At 45.4% G+C, this 17,081-nt stretch overlaps 1 long non-coding RNA gene across 3 annotated transcripts in view; it reads right to left on the bottom strand.

The window, feature by feature from the left end:
- LOC111774631 (uncharacterized) overlaps positions 1-17,081 on the bottom strand; it is a 52,069-nt gene that overhangs the window by 30,943 nt on the left and 4,045 nt on the right. The gene's annotated exons all lie outside the window — the stretch shown is intronic.

Below are 17,081 nucleotides of genomic sequence, written 5' to 3'. Positions count from 1 at the left end.
AAATTGTCCAGAATCTTTGACAGCCTTGGGGCATAATCGGATGAGTGTGTGGGATGGACCTGTGTACTCCAAGCCAGTGGTTCTTAAACTTTACCCTGCATAAGCATCATCTGGAAGATTTGATAAGTCACAGATCTGCGCCCCACCTCACAGATTCTGATTCAGTGTTTGGGGTGGGGTCCATGAGTTCGCATCTCTAACAAGTTCCCAGGGGATGCTGATGCCTGCCAGTCCAAGGACCATAATTTGAATAACACTGCTGTAAATCCCAGACGCATGGGAGGCAGGTGTGCTTCCAGGCAGCTGGGGGAGGCTGTGGGCTCAAGGCTGGAACTGGGAGGCGGGTGGAGAATCCCCTGCCCATAAGCTGCAGCCGAGGGAGGATCCTTGTTCTCAGACCAGGCAGGCAAGGTGGGAAGGGCTGTGGGCTCCAGCCAGAGGCCTGGGTAATCCCCATGTCCCTGTGGCCAGGGGAGCTGGGAGCTCCAAATTCACTCCAATAATCCAATTCTGAGACTAAGCCCTTGGCTCTGTGCCCCGAGAGCCAGGCCTGCAGCCCTGCCAGCTCCTATGCCCACTTAGCTCTGCCCAGAGACCCCAGATCTACACTGTTTCAGGAATACAATGGCCTTGGCGGGCCAGATGAGCAACCTGTAGAAAGAGGGCTTCTGTGGGCATCTCTGTCAGCTGACAGGATGAGCCCCTGGGGGCACCAGAGAGAGAGGGTGGAGATAGGGTGTCAGCCAGGATGCTTCTGTCCCCAGTATCACGGCCTCCTAAGATCATAGACACAGTGGCTGTGATAAAGCAGCTTGAGAATATAGCCAGGCCTCTGATCAGAAGAAGCCTCATGCTCAGGACAAGGGGAGGCCCAGGGGCTGGCCTCTGCCTCCTCCCACGCTGAGACTAGAACTCCTCCCCTTATATTTTGGGTTCCTAGTAAAGTCATTTGAAATAAAGAGTTCTGCTACCTTCCAAGAACAGAGATACATTTTCCTAGATGAACCCTATCCCAGGCAGGAATTCTTACTGTGACCTGAGCTCGGTGTGTATTGTCTTAGAAGAGCTCTCATTATCTGAAAGGTCTCACACTGAGCCTAGACCTGCCTCCTTGTGTCACTCATTCATGCGTGCATTCACTGATATTTATTGAACACTCACTATGTGCCAAGGTCCCTGTCTCTAGTAGGGGAAGCAGTTAAGAAAACAGACAAGTGGGGCCGGCCAAGTGGCCGAGTGATTAAGTTTGCGCACTCTGCTTCAGCGGCCCAGGGTTTCACCGGTTCAGATCCTGGGCAAGGACCCAGCACTGCTTATCAAGCCATGCTGAGGCAGTGTCCTACATGCCACAACTAGAAGGACCTACAACTAAAATATACACCTATGTACTGGGAGGCTTTGGGGAGAAGAAGAAGAAGAAAAAAAGATGGGTAACAGATGTTAGCTCAGGTGCCAATCTTTAAAATAGAAAACAGACAAGTATAACGTAGTGGCATAAGTGCTGGTCCCTAGGTTACTTACAAGGTTAGCCGATGCGCAGTGAGGGTAGTAAAAGGCACCCGATCCAACTTGGCGGGGTCGGGGTGGGGAGGAAGGGACAGATTTGCTAGGACCTGAAGGATCAGCAGTGCTTAGCCACAGGAGGTGGGGGAAAGACTGTTTGAGGGAACAGCATGAGCAAAGGCCCAGAGGTAAGGGAGAGCGAGGCTCCTTTGGGAAACGAAGCAGGCACACCATCTGCCTGGTGTGCCGGGCTGGAGGGAGGAGCAGAGAGAGATGAGACCCATCAGGGAGGCGAGGCGCGCTCCCACCGCTGACCTTGGAGTGTGGAGAGGCTCAGGCGGGACCTCCGAAGGGCTGCCTTCTTGTGTGAGGCAGGCCCACAGCAGCAGCAACCTTGGTGCCAATAAAAAGCTTGCCTTTGGGGACAGATAGGTCCACAGGGTGGGGCAAATCACAGGGCAGCTGAGGGCCGCCAGGAAGTGTCCATATAGCAATGTGGTTAAGAGCAGGTCTCTGATCAATAGACATTCCGAGCCCCTGACAGGAGAACGCACCCCTCGGGGTCTTGCCAAAAGGGTGGAACCTGAGTCCCATCATGCCTCTAGATCCGGTGGGGGATTGGCAGGAAATTCAGAGGACAGAAGAACTCTTGGGTTATACCGTGAGTGTGCCCTCAGCAAAAGCCAGGCTGGGAAACTCCACAGGGGTTCTCCAACAGATAAATCGCAAGGCAAAGAAAGGGACAGAGGGAGAAGTTGTAGATTAAGACTTAAAAGGTATCAAGTTAAGAAAAAACGGGCCTGACCAAATGATGGTGTCTTGGGATGTACACTCGGGTGAAAAAACCGTAAAGAAACACAAGGGAATTATTCCTATAAAAAGTCCAAATAGCGGTTGTTTTTAGAGAGCGGGAGGGAAGGGGCTACGTTGGGAGGGGACACAGAGAGGGACTTCTGGGGCGTCGGGAAAAGTTCTGCTTCTCCACCCCTGTGGTGGTTACAAGGGTGTTCGCCTTAAAAGAATTCACTAGGTTGTCCATTTGTTCTATATGTTTTCCTGTGTGTCTTATTTTACAATAAAAAGGTTTCAAAAAAAGTGTGAGCTCAGGAGCCAGCCAGCCGGTTCAAATCCCAGCCCTGCCAGTTATTAGCTGTGTCATCTTGCCTAAGTTCTAAGACTCTCTGGGCCTCAGTTTCCTCATCTGTAAAATGGGGGCGATGTTACAGGGTGCTTGTGAAGATGAAGCAAGTCAGTGTACTCAAAGCCCTTGGAATAGTGCCCGGCACACAGCGAGCATTAAGAAAGTTTTTGCTACTACTATTATTGCGTTGTTATCCCCCATTTTCCTACGCCCCTCTCCCAGGTGTCCTCATGCCTCTAAGATCCTCTCTCGAGGAAAGGGAAGGGACAGTCAGCCTTGGCATTCTCTAATGGCTGTGGCAGAACCTCTCATTGACAGTGACAAGATAATCACAGCTTAGGGCTGGGATCTGGCTCTACGACCAGACAGTGACTGTCCGTACAGCACGATCCTACGAGGTGGCCCTGATGCTGTTGGCTCTGCCTGTGGCTCAGGTTGCAGGGTCAGAGCATCTCCTCACCCCTCTGGAGGTGCCGACCACCTGCTCCCATTCTCTTGCAGATGCCTGTCTTCCAGAAGAGGACAAAGGGGCTGAATATCACAAACGAGGCATGGGCTTTGGCGGTCACATGAACCTGAGTTCTAATCCCAGCACTGCCACTTCAGGAAGTTAAGGGATGCACGTGTTAAGGGAGTCCCTCTTCCTCTTTGAGCCTTGTTATCTATTATTAACAATAATAATTGCATCTCCCTAGTGGGGTGGTTGTGAGGAAATAATCCATGCGTAATGCTTAGTAGAGGGCCTACCTCAAAGCCTTCACACATGCTATTCCTTCTGCCTAGAATGCTTTTCCCTGCACTCTTTGAATAGTTGGATACTTCTCATTTCTTGGGGCTGCCTTAAATGTCTCCTTGACTTCCCTATTGCAAGAACGAAGGAAGGAAGCCACTGTGCATTTTATTTATATTCTTCAGAGCATGTATGAAATCTATGGCCTGACATATTATATTACAATATATTTTTATCTGCTTATCGTTTGACACCCTGTGCCCCTCACAGAACGTAAGCTCCATGTTGGTGGAGACCATTTCTACCTTGTTCACTGCAATATCTCCAGTGTCTAGTAGGTATTCAGCAATTATTTATTGAATAAATGAACAAAATCCGTAAACTTATAAATAAGTATATTTGTTCAGCTCTCTACCGTCTGTCTTCCCTGAGTGGCTTGTGAGGGACACAAGTGCAGGGATCTTGTCTGACTTGTCCTCTGCTGTCTCCTGAGCTTGCACTGCTGGTGTGTACTGCACACTCAGTAAATACTTGTCGGACGGATGCGAGCCTGGGGGTGCAGAAGGTGGCAGCCATCTGTGACCATTGCCTTCAGGTGCAAGAAGGGCGCCAGGCCCCACCCCTGGTGGCTTCCTGACCTCGGGTCTTTCTCCCCTCCAGTGTTGGGTCTTTTTGGATTACTTCCTTGTGCAGCAGGGGCCTCAAAGTCGCAGGCAGTGCCATGGAATGGGAAAACAAAGGATTGCGAGCTGGACAGACCTAGATTCTAGCCCTTGATCAATCATTAACGATCTCTGGGACCTTGAGCCAGTTGGTGAAGCTTCAGTTTCCTCATCCGTTCAAGGGGAGACAACAATGTTTCTGCTGGGAAGGCACAGCTTCGGTGATCAGATCAGGTAACAGACACGAAAAGCCAACGTGGGTTGAATAGTCCCATACACGTGTGTCGTCACTAGTATTAGCAGCTACAAATGCTTGAAAGAGAACCAAATCCTAGGGTGAAACTGGAGTTCTGGGGAGAGACTGCTGGGAGTCTGTCAACATGTGCTCTCCCCATCTTCCTCAGTAATAAAATTCTCGATTTCTATGTCTTTTTAGAAGCAAGACTACACTTCCCAGCCTGCCTTGCAGCTAGCTGTGGCCTTGTGCCCACGTTGTGGCTAATGGGATAGAAGCAGGTGTGTGTAATTTCCGGGAAGTGTCCTTAAAAGGAGAGACCTGGCTTCCTTTGCCTTTCTTCCTCCTTCTTGCTAGCTGGAATGGGGCTGTGAAGCTTGGAGCTTGAGCAGCCATCATGGACCATGGGGAAGCAGGCAGTGCTGAGGATGATGGAACAACAAATAGGAGCTGGGTCCCTGACACCTTCCGGAAGCCACCTTAACAGCCCTGGAGTGCCTCACTCCAGAATCCTTTATAAGAGAGAGAGGAAAAACTTCTGCGTCATTCAAGCCATTACTACTTTGAGTTTTTCTGGAACTTGGAACCAAACTTAAATATAACTGATATACTCTCCAAAAAGGCAGAGTTCACACAGGCTAGATGGGGTTTTTTTTGGTTGCAGTTTTATAATCTTTCATCATCAGTAACAAACAGCTGCTTTAATGTGTCTTTGCCAGGCAGCTGTTAAAGGGTGGGTGGGAGGATAGCCTTAATGCTAACAAAGAAAACTCAAATTAAGCCTTTATGTACAAGCAAATTTAGAGTGCTTTTAAGTATCCAAAGCTACTAATTAGTTTATTGAGGTATTAAACTAATTCTGAATTAACAAATTTGAATAACTAGGAATAGATGAGTTCTATTTATTTATTTATTTATTTATTTTTTGTGAGGAAGTTGGACCTGAGCTAACACCTGTCCCAATCCTCCTCTATTTTGTATGTGGGATGCCACCACAGCGTGGCTTGATGAGTAGTGTGTAGGCCCATGCCCAGGATCCGAACCCATGAACCCCAGGCTGCTGAAGCAGAGCATGTGAACTTAACCACTATGCCACCTGGCTGGCCCCAGGTGAGTTTTATTTTTAATGAACTTGTGTACAACATTTACTGGCTGTGTTGCTGGCATTCTATTAAGCCCTTTACAAATATGAACTAGTTAATTCTCATGGTAACTTTCTGAAATAGAAACTACTATTATCTTCATTTTACAGGTAAGTCTTGGAAACTTCATGAGAAAGAGGAGGGAAATACTTCTCTCTTTTTAGTTCCTGTCTCTGTTAATTCTTTCATTCAACAAATATATACCAAGCACATCCTATATGCCAGATCCTCAGCTGGGTGTTATAGTGATATAAGGACAAAAAGACAGATGAGACAGCTGGTCTCACGGAGCTGACCGTCTTAAGCTGTGCTGTCCAATATGGTAGCCACTAGCCACATATGGGTATTTAAATTTAAATTAATTAAAATTAGATAAATTTAGTTCCCCAGACATACCAGCCGCATTTCACGTTTTCAACAGCCACATGTGGCTTTTGTGGCTCCTGTGCTGGATGGTGCAGATATAGTACATTTCCATCGTGGTAGCAAGTTCTGTTCTAAAGAGACAGCGGACAAGTAAGCTGGTTATTTACAATCCAATGAGAAAGCACTGGCTATCGTATTTCTTCTTGTTGCCTCCCTAACTTGCCCAGCTCTAAGGAAGAGAATGGAAAGGGTAAAGCAGCCGCTGTATTTATGCAGTATTGTTGGGTCTGTATGAAGTCCTTTTCATTCATCATCTCACTCCATCTATACAACTACCCTATTTGACAGAGGAGGAAACTGAGGTTCACAGAGCTTACACCTATAGTTGATAATGAACACTGTCCCTGGTGTTCCTGACTCCGAAAATTACGTCCTTAAGACAAAGAAGAATCTAGGAAATAGCAAGAACAGCTAACACGCATGGAGTGCTTATGACAGCCGGGTAAGGCACTCTCCCAAAATTTGCTTTATATCATCCTCATCCCAACACTACGAGGCTGAAGGTTCTCATCACCTCATTTACAAGCGAGGAAACCGAGGTGCAGAAGGGAAGTGACTTGCCCAAGGCCACTGGTGCAAGGCGCCTGGTTTTTTCGTTCTCATCCTAGCCAACCCTAGGTCTGGCTGGCTTCTTGCCTGTGACTCATATCCTCTGGGGAAGTGAAGAAAAGCCACATCCACGCTCCCTCCTATGAAGTTGGAGATCTAGCCAGGTTTCTCTTGGTTCAAGTTGCCCAAGTTGCCCACCATGGGCTGGTTCCCTGCCTCTCTGGGTGGCTCTGGTCCCCCTGCTGTCTAACCACTAGATGTCCTGGGCTAGAAAACTTGGCTTTGGGACCAGACCACCCCACCTCTGAGTCCACAGGCTGGCAGGGCGGGCTGAGCAGAAGGCAGGGCTGGCCCCCACCCCCTCTCTGTGTTTACCTTTTGAACTTTTATTGTGAGCTTATCTTTAAGGGGGAAAAATATTCCATAAGCTTAAAATAGGCCAGACTTAATTAATAGCATGCTTTGTTCTTCTGATCCTTATCTGTACAGGAAGACACACCCCTTTTCAATTTCGTGGGTCAAGGTGAAACAGCCTCTGGGGGCTCACAACAGCTGCTCCATTTTCCACTTTTGAACTCTGATTCTCTTGGCTTTTCCCTCCCCCAGGAGGAAGGGTTTTTCCCAACTCCTCAGCCTGAGAACTTCGCCAAGGCCTTTTCTGTTTGCCAGCATTACATGTTATAATTCTTTCTTCTTAAATGATTAATAGCTACTGTGCATTGAGGACCTCCTCTGTTAAGGGCTCCTAACGCCCTTACATGGAGGGGCTTCTAATTATTTCGATTTTACAGATGAGGAAAGTGAGGCTGAGAGAGGAGAAATGACTTTCCCAAGGCCACACAGCTCTAAGAGGCAGACCTAGGCTTTGAATCCAGGGCTCTGTCTCCGGACACCCACAGCTAACACTGATTGAGCACTTTAGCCACGGGCACAAGGGTACACAATGCTAGCTTTGAAATCACGGCCTTTTCATTTTCCTTGTTTATAATGTATTTTTTTATTTCTCACAATCTTGTGAGGTATGCACAATTCTTCTCTCCATTTCACAGATGAGAAAACCGAGGCTCAGCAAGGTGAATTCAATTACCCAAAGTCTCAGTGATTAACGGTGAAGCTGTGATTTGCACCAAGCTGTGTCTGATCGTTAGCCTGGCTCAGAGGAAAACTGGTAGCTTAGAAGCCACAACACCAGATTTTGGCTCCTCATTGTGTGGGCAAATCACTTAATCCTTCAGAACTTTAGCTTCTCATCTGCAAAATGGGGACACTGTCTTTTCCCAATTTCTTGGGGTGGTCGTGAGAATCAAATGGGTGGGAACCAATGGTTATTGAGAACCTGCTCCATCAGGGCCTGAGTTTACATGCCTTATCCCGGTTTTGGATGGAATTATGGGGAATCCTATTTTTTTTTTAAATTCTCTTCCGAATAGTCTACATTTTCCATAAAAAGTGTATCTTTCTTCCACAAACAGAAAAAAATATTTGGTATCTATTTAAAAACCATCTCATTTAATCCTTACAACAACTCAGAGGTAGATGCTCTTATTTGCATTTTAGGGGAGAGGTGACTAGAGAGAAAAGGAGCAACGTAGCTGGAAGGCTCTGGAAGGTTCTTGTCACTCCATGGAGGGCACGTCCTCCATCCTGAGAGGGTGCTGGAGGGTTTGAAATAATTTTTTTAATAGACTTTTTTAGAGCAGTTTTCAGTTCCTAGCAAAATTAAGAAGATACAGAGATTTCCCATAAAGCCCCGCCCCTACATAGGCACAATCACCTCCACAATGAGCATCCCACAGCAGAGTAGTACATTTGTTACAAGTGATGAACATACACTGACACATCATTACTGCCCAAAGTCTGTAGTTTAAACCAAGGTTCACTCTTGGTGTTGTACGTTCTATGGGTTTGGACAAACGCATAACACGTATCCACCATTACAACATAATACAGAGTAATTTCACTGCCCTAAAAACCCTCTGTGCTCCCCCCATTCATCCCTCCCCCCCTTAACCCCAGGCAACCACCAATCTTTTCACTGTCTTCCTGGTTTTGCCTTTTCCAGAATGTCATATAGTTGGAATCATACAGTATGTAGTCTTTCTCATTTACTTTTTCCACTTAGTAACATGCATTTGTTTCCTCCATGTCTTGTCATGACTTGATTGCTCATTTTTTAGTACTGAATAATATTCCATTGTGTGGATGCACCGCAGTTTCTTTATCCATTTACCTACTGAAGGACACCTTTGTTACTTCCAGGTTTGGGGAATTATGAATACAGCTGCCATAAACGTCCATGTGCAGGTTTTTGTGCGGACGTTCTCAACTTTGCATAAATACCAAGGAGTTCAATTGCTGGATCCCATGGTAAGAGTATATTTAGTTTTGTAAGAAGCTGCCCCACTGTCTTCCAAAGTGGCTGTACCATTTTGCACGAGCACAAGCAATGAATGAGTTCCTGTTGCTCCCAAGATTTGAAGCAATTTTTGCATAAAACCAGCCCACCCTGAAGGAGGAGGGAATGCAGCTACTTAGTGTCCCTGGGCTCTCAGATGGGGATGACCTTCCACAGCAAGAGGAGAGAAATTGGAGGCTCAAGCCCAAACTTGTGATTGTCTGTAGAGAAATGGCCTGGGCCTGGGGCCACCTGGAGACTTACGCCCTTCTCAGCTTTCTCAGGGCTCAGCCTCCCTGCCTTGTGGACAGCCAGCCCCAGAGCAAGCCTGGGGCTATTTGGGGACTCCTTTAGGTCAGCAAATTTGGATATAATCCTGCCTTGGCGTCAGGCCCTCCAGTCTAGCTTGGCAGCTGAGACCCCCAACCCTGTTGTCTCCTGTTCCCACTTGCATCCCAGCCCTGAGTCCTGCTCCTGATATCCCCTCAGCTGCCAGAAACGTGACTCCCCCACCCCAGTTACCCCTTACCCCCAGGAGACTGCCCTTGAGCCAGACACTCTCAGATGAGACCCCATTCTGTAGGCACCAACTTCTGCTTGCAGGAGCAATGCCTGCCATTTGAAAACTCTGGCCCTTATCCCTCTGGGCTTCAGTTTCCTTCCTCAATTATAAATGGAGACAGTAAGTTACAGGGCTTTTATATGTTGTAAGAATCTCATGAGATAAGGAAAGAGAAAGGACTTGGTGAAGTGAGTGGCCCAGGACTTTGTTAGGAAATCCCTTGTTCAAAGGTACCACTGATTCCACCTTGTTCAAGTGATCGGGTACAGCCTACAAAAGACACTGTCACCTCAAAGGGCACAGGGTCCTGGAACAGAGAGGAGTTTTAGGATGCTGCAACCCGTGATTTTACTTATCAAGAGCTCCGGGTATTCCTGAGAGCGTGGCTCTGGCAACCCTTCACCGTGCAGGGTCGGGGTACAAGCTGCAGAAACCAAGAACTCAGGGGACCTTTTCATTCCAGGTAACAATCGGTTAAGTACTAGGTTCGTACCAGGCACTGTTCTAATGACTATTCTATTCTAATATATGTTGCCACCTTCTTTTTCTCCTCTTCCTTTTTGGTGACAGCTTTATTTACATGTAATTTGCATGCCATACAATTCACCCATTTAACATGTACCAGTCAATGGATTTTAGTATATCCACAGAGGTGTGCAACCAACGCCACAATCGATTTTAGATATTTTCATCACCCCAAAAGGAAACTCATCCCTTAGCTATGATCCCCCAATCTCTCCACTCTCCCAGCCCTAGATGACCACTAACCTACTTTCTGTCTCTACAGAGTTGCCTCTTCTGGACATTTTAAATAAATGCAATAATACAATTTGTGGCCTTTCGTGTCTTGCTTCTTTCACTTAGCATCATGTTTTTAAGGTTCATCCACATTGTAGCGTGGATCAGTACTTTTTTTTTTTTCTGGTTGAATAGATAGCCCACATTTTGTTTACCCATTCATTAGTTGGTGGACATTTGGGTTGCTTCCACTTGTGGCTATTATGAATAATGCTGCTATGAACGCTCATGTACAAGTTTCTGTGTGAACAGAGGTTTTTCTTTCTCTTGGGTGAAATGGAGTGAAATTGCTGGCTCAAATGGTTGCATTACCTTCTTTAATTCTCACATCCACCCTTTAAAGTAAGAACTGTTATTAACTCCTTCACAGTTGAGGTATATCACTTGGCCAAGGCCACACAGCGAGTAAATGGTGGAGCAGGGCCTGGAATCCAGGCAGTCTAACTCAGACCCTGTGCTCATCTTGCCTCCAGGGTCTCTGAACCATGTTTTCCCTAAGAGGTAGCCTAATCCACAAGCAGCTGGATCTCAAAAATGGGGCCAGGCTCCTCGGTACAGGGGTAGCCTAGCCAAGAGACTCTGAAGAGCCCAATGGGGCCTAGCCAGGTAGCTTAGTCACCTCCTGGGGTGAGCAAGGATCTGGGTGACTGAGAGAAGGCTTAAGATTAGGCCTTTTGAGGTTTAATCCACTGTTGTGATAGTTTCTCCTGGACTAGACTGCCTTGCAGACAAAATAAACGTGAGTTCCTGGAGGCAGTGTAGAATGTGGCTAGAACATGGGCTTTGCAGGTCAACTGCCTAGAGGAAGCCCCCATCACCTCTTTGCGCCTGTGTCCCCATTTGCACCATGCCTCTGCTCTGAGGGCTATTCAAGCTCTGACTAGTCAAGTTCCTCCAAAGACGAGAGTTCAGAGGGGAGAGCAGGGTGCAGAGCCCCGGAGGTGCCCTGGGAGGGGAAACATGTCTGCAGGAGGGAGCAAGTGGGAAAAAATAGGGGGAAAAAAGTGGGACCAGTAGGAGACACTCTAAAAGGTACCCCTGTGGGGTCTGAGGAAGGAATTCTGGCGCATTTAAAGCCCCTACCAATAATCTCCATTTCGGTACTCCATTTTTGTTCCCTTAAGGCGCTCATCACTGTTCTGAGTGGGGGGGCTGTGATTCTCATGCAGGACCTGGGTGTGCTTTTGTTCACTGCTGCACAAAGCTCATCGCTTGGCACATGCCAGGCACGGTTGTCAGATAAAATGCAAAAGCCCAGTTATATTTAAATTTTCAACAGTGAATTATTTTTTAGTATATGTCCCATTTGTTTATCTGAAATTCAAATTTAACTAGGCTCCCTGAATTTCATCTGCTACATCTCACAATCCTAGGAGTAGGGGTTGATCGAGGAAAAAAATCACAGCAATTTAAACAGCAGATATTTATTTGGGCAATTAGAATTACAAGTCGGGAAACATAGATTGGGGCAAAAAACCCAAAATGGGCTCTGGAGGAGATAAAAAGAGATAAATCACACAGGCTATCTTGCAAGACTCATGACTGGTGCTAGCAACAATTGTTTCTCTTTGGCTACATGTAATTGATTGTTAAGGCCAGCTCAAAGGCAAAAAGTTCTTATCTATAGGAGTAGGCATTTTTCTTAAAGGAAGGTCAAGCTAATAGTGAGGCACTGTTAAAAAGTGACATTCCATCTGGGTAGAGATGTGGTGTATGTGCATAAGCCCCACTTCCTTAATGGCCTCCCAGCTCCATTTCAGAAGCCCTGACATATGCGACCCCATTCTTGTTATCGCTGTCCACATTTTCCCCTTTTGATCAAGGTCTTTCAGCAGAAAGCATCACAGATCAACCATTTGTTATATATAGGTATCGATAGTTCCTTCGGTGCCAGGAAGGCTCATTCCTGGGAAGTCACGTCCCACGTAGGGGGGAAAGCGAGATGCTCAACCATCAGTAAGAGTAAAGCAGTCAGAGGCTCTGGCCACAACTGAGCAACAAGGAGGCAGTCAGGAAATGAGTCTTAGGCATAGACTTTATCTGGAAAATGTATCAAGTCCTTTGTTTGGAGTTTCAAGATTGGTCGATCATCTGTCTCAAGGCACTGAGCAATCATCACTCCAGCAGTCGAGACAGACATACAGCATCGTGAAATGCAAATCATTAGCAGTTTAAAGGTGGCAAAGGTTGAACAAACCAGAATAATCATTAGTAAGGCTTGGAACCCGGATCTCAAAACAGCTCCGAGCCCAGGGGTAACCAACCAAACAGGTCAAAGTGGTCTAGAGGTCAGTATTATGACCCATGTTGTTCAGGAGATTTATGTTGTCTTTTATGATCTTTAGCTCTTGTTTAATGTGCCGAGACTCATTTATGTAAAAGCAACATTCTTCGCCCAGGAGTGCGTAAATGCCCCGTGGTTGAACAGTCAGGATGTCAAAAGCCCTTCAATCTTAAAGGGCAACTTCTGCCAGATTGTCTATTTGGTTCTGTTGATATCTGATAGCTTATTGGGTAGCACTGAAGGTTGAAGCCGTCACGAGGGAGAAGTTACGGATGGCCTTTCAAGGTGAATTTACCCATAACTGGGAAACAATGCTCTAGCAGCATATCCCAATCCTGTATTATCTATAATTAGGTTGTAGGTAGGATGTCCCTGAAGATCATAGTTTCTTTTGGCTGTCTTGAGTTTGATGTGAGAATGAGCCGGTTTGCGATATGAGCAGTGGAAGGAAGATATTTTCTAATGGTAGCATCTGAGGCAAGTGCTACTATTCCACATTGTCCCTTCTAGGAAATGGGAGAATGGGAAAAATACTGGAGCCATGCAAAAAAAAAAAAGTACCCAGCGTTTTCAAGAGATTCAAAAGAGGGAATCTCATGGTCAGAAATGTAGTCGTTCTCACAGAGGACATGGTAATCAGAACTAGTAGTGTTGTGAGAATGATTATAGAAACAATGAGGGTTTCCATAAATTTGGAGAGGATGAGATTGATTCCGGCTGGTTGAATTTTGTTGTGGGTCAATCGAGTCATTAAGGCTACTGTAGTTTTTAAAAAATTTGTACCATTCTCCTGATTTTTGATCTCTATCCCAATGAGTGCTGGTTAAGAGGAGTATTATCAGCTTCCCAAATGCCAGTTCTATTATTTTGGGAGCCTCCTCACCAGAGAGGCCCATCAAAGGATGTAATGTGATAATGGTTTTCTGAACCCCAGCAAGGCTGGGCTTCAGAATTCATGGTCAATGGAATCATAGAGAAGGGTAAAATTACAGATATTAAGTGGCAAATAACCCAGAGTTTTACCATTTATATTTTCAATACACAAGAAACGATTATTTGGGTGAGAGAAACACCACGGTGAGCTGGAGGTACCCAGTGAAATGAGGTAATATCTGGGGCTTGTTTTCCAGAGGGCAGATGATAGGTGGTTTCAAAAATGCCATAGGGGAGCCAGCCCAGTGGCACAGTGGTTAAGTTTGCATGTTCTACTTTGGAAGCCTGGGGTTCAGCGGTTTGGATCATGGGTATGGACCTACACACCACTTGTCAAGCCATGCTGTGACAGGTGTCCCACATATAAAGTAGAGGAAGATGGGCATGGATGTTAGCTCAGGGCCAGTCTTCCTCAGCAAAAAAAGGAGTGGCAGCAAGTGTTAGCTCAGGGCTAATTTTCCTCAAAAAAAAAAAAAAAAAAAAGCCATAAGAAAACCCTACATCTTTCCCAGCTAGACTCCTCCAACCTTCTAAGGATAGACGCCATGCTACCAGTTCAGGAATATGTGGTTTGCCCTTGCGCATATTGCTGGATATAAGGTTGGGACTCTTCAAATGTTTCTGTAGAGTCAGGATGAAAGGACGAGATAAGATGGTGCAAGGTGGGCTGTAGCTAATCGTAACAGGCACCATTAAGGCCGCTCTCATCCAGATCCCAGATTATTTTGTTGGCAATTAATTGGTGATACTAATTAAATGATTTTAGATGCTTATTAGAATTAAAACCTTTAAGTCTGAGTCTATTTTACGAAATTTAGAGGAGGTGAAAATAAAATAAGGAGTGAAGTATTGAGGTGGGTAAGGACAATAGAGCAATAGTCAATAATAAAAAGGCAATTTAAAACACAAGGAAGGTGACCTATGTCATGTAAGAGTATTAGGATTGCTAGTCTATCTACCCAGGAGTATGATTATTGTATCAATTATAAAGTAGGGATATGACTTGTGCTTTACAAGGGTTTAGATGAAGGAGCTTTACAAGGGTTTAGATTAGGGTCAGGCAGATGCCTAATATTTGTTACTTATATCTTCAGGTTCTAAAAATAGGAGCTGTTCTCAAGAAACAAGATCTAGAAACAGGATTGTTAGGAGGATAACAAGGATGGTGTTCTAGTGCTCCGGGCACTAAGGTGGAAAGGAATGAGATTAGAAATACAGGCCTGGTCCTGTGTCTTGGGATACGCAGTCTGCATTAGACGTCGTCTGCTTCTCGGCCAGGTGATTGTTGTTCTGGGGCAAGTTTTGATAACTTTAATTTAAGATTACCAACAGGCTGAGAAGTGTAGTCAGGGGTGGTAGATGCGGGAGCCTTTTTTAAATGAGAAACATGAATCCATGAGTCGATATCTTTTAACTTTGTAGCACAAGGATTAGTTAACAGTATCTGATATGGTCCCTTCCAGGGAGGCTGGAGGGAGTCCTTATGGAGGTGCCTTTTCCAATAAACCCTATCTCCAGGTTGCAGGCTGTGGTGTTCAACGTCTTTATCTCCTGGGAACACGCTGTGAAGACGGTCCTGCCAGTCTTTTGGTTTTTTTGGAGGGCTTGTATTAAGCCCTTATGGTCCTTATGTCACCACCAAGTAGACTGGATTCAAAGGCCCCCTGGTCCAGTCTCTCAGTCTCCCAGTACTAATTTCAAACAGTGAAAGTTTTTATTTCCCGAAAGGAGTGGATCTGAGATTTAACAGTACTAATGGGAGAGCTTTTGGCCATGGCAGATGGAAAGATTCCGTAAGTTTGGCCAATTGGGTTTTTATAATACCATTGCTTTGTTCCACAAGGCCAGATGATTGAGGATGACAGGCACAGTGAAAACGTTGCATTATTGGCCAAACATGATAAATAGAAGCATTTGTCCAGTAAAATGAGTCCCTTGTCACTGTGAAGTTCTAAGGGTATTCCCCAATTTGGAATAATTTTTTCCAACAATATTTTTCCCACTGCCTAGGCCATAGCTCTCCGACATAGGAAAGCTTCAACCCAGTAGGAAAACATACAAACAACTATGAAACATATTGGTACCCTTAAGATGGTGGCAACTTTTCATCCAGTTGCCATACCTCAAAGCATCCAGATGGCAAAGGAAAATGTCCCACAGAAGTATGGATAGGTTTTCCAGAATTACGTTTCTGACAAATTTGACATTTATTATAGATATGAGCAGCTATTTTAGGTGAAGGTTTCTAATAGTCTTGCTTTTAACAAAGTATCTTTATATCCGAACTCCGATGAGTCAAATCATGCATATAACCAAGGATTTGTTCCTGGAGGCAGTCAGGGAGGACCGGCCAGTCATTAGGGCCATACCAGAGGCTGGTTTTAGTGTTAAACTGGCAGCATTGTTTGGTCCAACAATTTTTCTCTCGTCCAGGGGCTAATTTTGGGGCCTCCAGAAGAGTACTTTTAAGGTCTCCTGCAATTGCTCTGAGTGGAGGCGATAAGGAAATTTCTAGGACCAGTTTTTCCTTTTGTAGGCCTGCCTGTCTAGCAGCAGCATTGGCCAAAGAGTCTCCTTTGGCTTCCTCTGGATCTGCCATGGAAAGTCCAGGAATCTTTATAATAGCTAACGATTTAGGCTTTTGAATAGCGTCTAAGAGTTCCAAAACATGTGTGCTGTTTTTAATCTTTTGCCTTGAAGAGGTAAGAAATCCTCTGTTTCCAAAGCATGCCAAAATCATGAGCTACTCTGAAGGCAGAGCGGCTGTCTGTATAAATATTAGCAATTTTACTTTCGGCCAAGACAGGCTATAGTTAGTGCTATTAATCTGGCCTATTGGGCTAAAGTGGCCATTGGTAATGACCCAGCTTCAACAGTCTCTGTTAGGGAGACAATGGCATATCCAGCCGGTATATTCCTGTCTCATCTTTAAGATAAGAGCCTTCCGTAAACTAGACTAGGTCTGCATTGTTGAGTGGGGTTTCTTATAAGTCTGGCCTAGGAACCAGAAGTTGGTTTGTCAGAGAAACGCAAGCATGAGGCATCTCATGAGAAGGCAGGGGTAGTAGGGTGGGGGGGTTAGTGACAGTGGGCAACAGTAACAATGGGTGGTGATAGAAATAGGATTTTATAGGTTAGTCTGCTGGAGGATAGATGCTGAGTATGACTGGAATTAAGAAGGGCTTCCACTGAATGGGGAATATATATAGTAAGTGGAGAACTCATGATTATTTCTTCTATGCTTTCTAGTAATTTTGCCGTTGCTGCTGTGGCCCTTATGCAAGGAGGAAGGCCTTTGGCCACTGGATCTAACTGCTGACTATAATATCCAATAGGATATATTATCCAACAGGATACAATCTGTGTTGATCTCTGTGTCATTGGTTTAAAACTCCAAGGGCATTTCCTTCTCTTTCATGTACAAAGAGAACGAATGGTAAACCATAACTGGGATATCCTAACGCTGGGGAATCTAGGAGGTTTTGTTTAATTTTGGTAAAGGCTTTCTGGCCTTCTTTGGTTCATGTGAGGGTCTCAGGTTGACTAGTTTTAAGGAGGGAATATAGTGGTTGTGTTAGGGCTGAAAAGTTACGTATCCAGTTAGTCCTAAGAACCCTTGTAGTTGTCATTTGGTTTTTGGGGCATGGAAAAGACAAGATTTCCTGAATCCTATCAGGGTCAAGAAATAACCCTTGTGCTGAAATGAGGTGTGCAAGGTATT

Source organism: Equus caballus, chromosome 8 (assembly GCF_041296265.1).
Source record: "Equus caballus isolate H_3958 breed thoroughbred chromosome 8, TB-T2T, whole genome shotgun sequence".
Classification (NCBI taxonomy): Eukaryota; Metazoa; Chordata; class Mammalia; order Perissodactyla; family Equidae; genus Equus; species Equus caballus.
This window is presented reverse-complemented; position numbering and strand designations above follow the sequence as displayed.